Below are 7,363 nucleotides of genomic sequence, written 5' to 3'. Positions count from 1 at the left end.
TCCAGCGGCCATTTGGTTCTGTCCTAACCAACCACTAATGATTTTCGCTTTCTTCCTGAGGTTTGACGGAAACTTAAGTCAGTTACGAATGGAGATTTCAATCACGAAGGGTCTCGTAACTCAGATACTCTGAGATCTATTGACTATATAAGGATATACAGCTATATCTTTGAAGTGACGACGACTATTCCTTTCGACATGTAATCGCCGTTTAAACCCAGCCAGGAAGAAGCATTCCTTCATCGCAGTCTCTCACTCTACACTTACTTCGCCTTCGTCCCAGGATGATATCGGTGGGTCTGTAAAACTCAGGGGGAGTTTGTTTGTCAATCCGAAATCATTTGGAGGGATAATGCTTTCCCATATTAAAATGCCTTCCAATTACCATCACTTACTTTTTAGTATTTTCATTTAAGCATCTGTTTCATACCTTGCATATTTGTAATACGAGGTTTCGTACCCTTCCAGGGATATAATGAATTATGTACTACGTGGACGTCAGTTTGGACTGTTGGTATATATATATTTTTAGATTTTCCAAGGTATGCAACTTTCCAAGTGTTATAAGTGCTGCACATGCTCATAATTAAATTTAGATATATGCATACGATTATTGTGTAGTGATTAATTAGGCATTTGGTAATATTTAAGGTATTTTGGAAGTGGCTGAATTACTGCGGCTCCCCCAAGCAAGCACCGATGATCAACTTTGTGTATTAGCTGCCGCATCAGCACCTGGATGATAGGGACAGTTTTCAATTACAATAAAATACTTAATTTTTCTTAATATTTCAATTAACCTTATCAATTTTCCCGGTGTATGAATAAAAATTCAGCGCATGGCGACCGTGACAGGATTAGGCATTTATAGTTAGTGCGTGACATAGGACGTGAATTGCGGTGAATTGGAGGTTTCTTCCTGGGGGGTTTTTTCACTTACAATATTTTGATATCCCTCTTATTGCGGGTTTCTTTAAAAGTTCAGTGGTCATTTTTGCGAATTCGTAGCTAATGTTTATCACTTGGTGATTTATTTAAGAGTTCAGTGTAAACTAATTTTCGATTCGTAGTTTGATGTTTATCCCTTTGCTAAATAATTTAGTATTTGAGTGCCCCTAATTTTCGCGTTGCTGTGAAAGTTTTTGCTTAGTAATAACTTTGTTGCATATATGTACTAAGTATCTTTTACCATTTTTTGAAACTTTTCCCTGTGTTATTGCAGTAATTATACTTATATTGGTGTTTGTATTCTTATTTGTCTTCATAATGCTGAATTGGTAGTGCTAATTGTCAGCGTAAGATTATTAGGGAAGAAGGTTACAGAATGTTGCCAACCGTTCTTCACAGTACCTTTCATTAGATAACACGGCAAAAGTATCTGAGCGGGGTGTTCTCTTGGAGTATAGGAAGAGATTAAGTGACTTGGATTCTAAAATACAGGCTCTAAAATTTTCAGGGGAATTTAGAGACGAGGATTTGGAGGCTGAGCTCTCTGCATGTCAATCGTACTATGATAAAATTTCAGGTATTGTGCCTTTGTTGGATGTTAGTGTCAATGCTGGAGCCCTCCACTTTCATCTACTACTGATATTGCTAGGAGCCTTTTGAGGCAACCCACTGCACCTCTACCACAAAATTCCAAAGTAAGGAAGGTGAAGATTTTTTGAAATTCATTCGAGAATTTGAAACCACTACCCAAAGTTTTAACTATCCAGACAGGGACTTGCTCTTACTTTTGAAGCAACAAGTAGAGGGTGGCTAAATGTTTACTTGGTTCATTGGAGGCCGACAAAGAAAGTTACAAAGATGCCCAAAGACTTAATGATTCAGGCTTTTGCCTCGAGTGAATTACGAAAGTCGGCTGTAATTAAGAAATTGACCTGTCTACATCTCAAAGAAGGAGACGACCCTTTGTTTTCTTATCAGAACTTAGGACTATAGTCGAAAATTTAAAATATTTTTTAAATATTGATGTTGATGAGGTTGTTAGATATTTCGTTTGGTCTGCACTCAATGATAGATTTAAGTCTCATATGGTTCATATCACTAATGTGACTCATCCATCACTTAAGCAAATCATAGATAATTTCTTTACAGCATGTGAAAGGTATGAACAGGGTCAGGCGAAAGGTAAATTATCGGTCAGGGATAAGTTGTAGCTCATTCAAAGCCCATTCCAGGAAAAAGACTAATACAATGGCTGTTAAAACTAAGACAGTTCCGACCAAAGCTTGTAATTTTTGTACTAAGGCTGGTATTTCTGACTGTGATCACTTAAATTATAAGTGTACTAAGTATGCCACCCCTTCTGCCAAAATTGATTTGTTAAAATTGCATAAAGGTTGTGTAAAATGTGGTAATTTTAATCATGCCACTAAAGCATGTAAATTCAGATTTCGAAGACCTTGTTCACATTGTTCACAGTATCATATGGAGTATCTTTGTTGTAACCTTAGTCCTGATATGATTAATAGTAAAGCAGAGTCTTCCAAGGAAGCAAGCAGTGGGATAGCCGTATTACCAAATGTTACCACAGGTTCAGTTCTCCCTACTTTTACATTTTGTATAAATGGTCATGATAGGCTTTATAGGGGTCTTAAAGATTCAGGATCACAAAACACTTTTATATCTAGCAAGTTAGCTTCCCTTTTACAATTTCAGGTCTTTAGCTACTAAAGTAAAACTGACTGTGAAAGGGTTTTTAAGTGGTCAAAAGGAATATTCTACTAGTCTTGTTGAAGTTCCTATTAAACTGGGAATGAAACCTTTGCTATTTCTGCTCTAGTTGTACCCTCTATAAACTTGCAATTGAGTTTTTACCTGGTCTTGGCCAAGTAGTTAGTATAATGCAGAGTAAAAATTTTGTATTTGCTGACAAGCTTTTATCAACCAATTCTCAGAGCATTGATGATGTTCAGCTTTTGTTAGGAGTAGATTTTTCACATTGTCTTTTGGGAAGAGACATTGTGATAGGGAGTCCTAATTCGTCTGTGTATATTGAGACTACTTTAGGAATAATGCTTATGGGGAATGTTGATAGGTTCCTAATTAATCTTAATTCACTAAAAGGTAATGAAAGTTTGGCCTCGAAACCATTGAGGGGAGAAAATTCTAATACTGAACACGGTACATATTACACTTTCCCTAGCCATTCATATTTTCTAGCTATTAGTGTATCAGTGAATGAAGAATTTTACGAACTCAATGACATTACAACAAATTGTTCTTTTACTGTGCTTTCAGATAGAGGGACTATTATTGATAGGAAACTGCAAGAAGCAACTGATCAAATTTTGAATATGGAGAGCCAATTTTATTTGAACTATGATCAGAAAGTTTACAGTGATGAATCTAATCGGCTCGATGATTCTCTCGTGGACTACACTTTCAGAAATTTGCACACGAAAGGTGATGGACGCATAGTTGTTCCCCTGTTATGGAATGGGAAGGTATCGCACCTCCTTTCGAGAAACGAGTCTCTTTCCAAGGCTGTTCTTCAATCAAATTTGAAAAAATTACTTCGTAAGAAAGGTTCATTGCAGTTGGTAGATAACTGCATAAAGGAGCAATTGAAGGCGGGTATTATTGAGCCTATTTTGGACTTGGAGGTATTTAAGGCTGAATATCCTAACTACTCCTTCTTACCTCATATGCCAGTCTTTAAGCCAGAAAGGGAAACTACTAAGTGTCGCATAGTATTTCTTTCTAATTTGCAAGAATCCTCTAAGAGACTGTCACTGTCACATAATCAATGCATGTATGCTGGGCCTAACTTAAATCAAAAGCTCTCCTCTGCATTTCTTAATATTAGGTTTGATGAAAAAATTTTGATTTTTGATTTGAAGAAAGCTTTTAATATGTTGGCTTTAAGTGAAATTGATCAGTCTAGGCTATTATTTTTTTGGTTTCGGAATGTCACCACAGGTGATTACACCCCAGTTGCTTATAAAAATGTCAGGCTTTCATTTGGACTTCGGTGTAGCCCATTTCTTTTGATGGCTTCATTGTATTACATGTTAATCTTGACTTCCAGTAATGATTCAAGAATCGATGAACTCAAGAAACTTATATATGCTTTAATATATATGGATAATGGTGCTGTCACAATGAACAACTCTGATGACTTGAGGTGGGCCTACGAGCAGTTAGCTGGCATATTCAAACCTTTTAAATTTGAAATTCAGCAACTGGTGACTAATGATATTGATCTGCAGTCTGACATAGATCGGTCAGAAGTTCTTACCCCGGAAGTCAACAAATTGTTTGGGCTTGAATGGAATAGACTTTCGGATGATCTTTTCACTAGGCCAATTTCTCTTGACCTAGAAGCTAATACCAAAAGATTAATTCTTAGGTCAATTGCCACTCAGTTCGATATATTTGGTTTCAACTTGCCTTTATTTAACCGATGTAGGCTTTATATGCATAACTTGCAATGTCAAAAGGGTTTGAACTGGGACCAGCCTCTTAATAGTCAACAGCTTAAAGACTGGAGGAATATCTGTAGACAGTGTAATTCATCGCCCCCTCTTAAAGTAACTCGTTTTGTGGGTCGAAGGGATGGTGAGTATCATATAATTGTTTTTACTGATGCCAGTTGTGACATATATGGGTGTGTAATTTATTTATTGAATGTTGAGTCTGGCAAACTTACCTTTATTAATGCTAAAAATCGGTTGGTTAATACCCAATTGAAAGGTAAATCCATACCATCTTTAGAGATCCACGCCATTAATCTAGGAGTCGAACAATCTGTTGGTCTTTATTTGGATCTTGCTGGTCCCAATTGTATAAAACCTATAAAGGTGACAAAGATTTGTCTATTTTCAGATTCTTCTTGTGCCCTGCAGTGGTTAATAAGTTCTTCGCTTCAACTTAAGAAAATGAACCAATGTTCTACTTTTGTATTGAACAGAATTTACAGTATACAAAACTGTGTGAAACATATCCTGTCATTTTGGGTTTATTAATGGCAAGGAGAATCCTGCTGACATGGTAACCAGGTGCACATCATATAAATTGTTAATGAAGTCTTGTTTCCTTTCAGGCCCGGACCTGAGTAATATTAGGGCGCAAGCCATGCAGTTCACTATTCCTCAAGCGGGTTATCTTTCTGGAAATTACATGAATCTTTCTGATGTTCCTTTAGTTAAGAGAAATTACTTGGTGAACATTTCTGATTTTTCTGACTTCCGAAGACTTGTTTTGCTGTACCGTCGGTGCATAATATGCATACATAAATGGAAAGCTAAAGTGAGAAGACATGTTGATGTACAAGAAGATAATAATTTTTTTGCTTTAGCTCTTGTACATTTGATTTTGACCGATCAACAAAATCACTTTGCTGATGTTTTGGAGCATTTTTCTAAAGGTTTTTCTGCAGCAAAGGATATACCAGGTATAGTTTCTCAGTTCAACTTGTTTGTTGATAACAATGGCATTTTGAGAGTGAAGAGCAAATTTAAGAAAGAGAAAAAATTTCCTATTCTATTATCAAGAGACAGTCATTTAACGAAGTTAATTATATGGATATTCATCACAAATTAGCTCATTCTGGATGCTATGCTGTTTTCTTTCTGAATTAAGAAGACATTATTTATTCCTAGAAATTTTCAGTGTTAAAAAGATTCTGAGGCAATGTGTTCACTGCAAGAGATTTAATGCACGCCCTGTCAATTTAAATCAGAATTGTTACAAGGAATTCAGGGAAGACCCACCAGCTGTGCCTTTCGGCAATATTTTCGTAGATTATATAGGGCCTTTTACAGTTAAACTGGAGAAGGAAAAGGGTAAGGTATGGCTATTATGTTTTACTTGTACTTGGTCTCGTGCAATTAATTTAAAAATTTGTAGAACACTCAATGTGCCAGATTTTCTTAGGGCATTTTCTCTTCATTGCTTCGAGTTCGGCATTCCACAGTTATGCATTAGTGACTTAGGGTCACAAATAGTTGCAGGAGCTAATGTCATATCTTCATTTTTGAATGACCCCCACACACAGTTGTATTTTGAGGAGCGTGGTGTTAAACCATTAACTTTTCAACAATATTTTAAAGGATGTAGTCAGTTGGGCTCCCTTGTCGAGATTTGTGTCAAGTTAACAAAGAGACTTCTCTATGGGTCCATCAAGAACCATATTCTCTCCTACTTTGATTTTGAGTTTACTGTATGTCATGTTGTCCACTTGGTAAATCGACGACCAATATCTTTTAAAGAGGCTCTTAGGGATAGTGCAGCAGAAGACCTTCCTGAACCAATAACACCCGAAATGTTAATTAGGGGGTATGAGCTTTCCTCACTCAATGTCATTCCAGATTTACAACCTTTACCCAAGGATGAAGAATTTATCCCTTGTGGAGCTACTAATAAATTTGAACCACTGTCTAGGATTAGGAGTAAACTTTATAGATATTTTACCATCATGAGTTTATTGCAACACTTTTAAGCCAAGCAGTGAGAGGAAGGGTAGATATCGCCCGGTGACTCATCATCTTCTAAAGTAGGTCATTGTTTTTGATCAAGGAAGATAATACTAAGATTAACAATTATCCTTTAGGTCGGATAAAGGAAACTTTTACGAATGATCTTGGGGAGACTACACATGCTGTAGTATTTAAAGGCCGTACCAGACAAATGTGTAAACTCCACGTTAATAAACTAATACCTTATCTTTCCTTAGATGATGAAGACTCAAAGTCCAGTGATTTGCAAAACTTAGACAAATCATCACCAGCTTCTGAGAGGCCTAAAAGAAAGGCTGCTGTGGAAAGCCGAGAAAAACCTCTGAAATGTTGAATTTATAAACTTTGATAAATTTAATTTTTGTATGCATTGTATATATATTCTTATGTATTTGGCAAAATCCAAAAACACATGTTTTTGGATTCGTTCCCCTGCAGTGTACTAAAATTCCATATGGAATTTGTATTTTTATTATTTGTTTAATTAGCATGGTCACTGGAAGACAGTTAACGTAGTTTTCAAATATTTAACTACCCCCTTGGTTGTTAACAGCTCACTGCCTTCCAGCGGCCGTTCTGGTTCTGTCCTAACCAACCACTAATGATTTTGCTTTCTTCCTGAGGTTGACGGAAACTTAAGTCAGTTACGAAGGAGATTTCAATCACGAAGGGTCTCGTAACTCAGATACTCTGAGATCTATTGACTATATAAGGATATACAGCTATATCTTTGAAGTGACGACGACTATTCCTTTCGACATGTAATCGCCGTTTAAACCCAGCCAGGAAGAAGCATTCCTTCATCGCAGTCTCTCACTCTACACTTACTTCGCCTTCGTCCCAGGATGATATCGGTGGGTCTGTAAAACTCAGGGGGAGTTTGTTTGTCAATCCGAAATCAT

This window comes from Macrobrachium nipponense, chromosome 41 (assembly GCF_015104395.2).
Source record: "Macrobrachium nipponense isolate FS-2020 chromosome 41, ASM1510439v2, whole genome shotgun sequence".
Taxonomy (NCBI): domain Eukaryota; kingdom Metazoa; phylum Arthropoda; class Malacostraca; order Decapoda; family Palaemonidae; genus Macrobrachium; species Macrobrachium nipponense.
Note: the sequence above shows the minus strand (reverse complement) of the source record.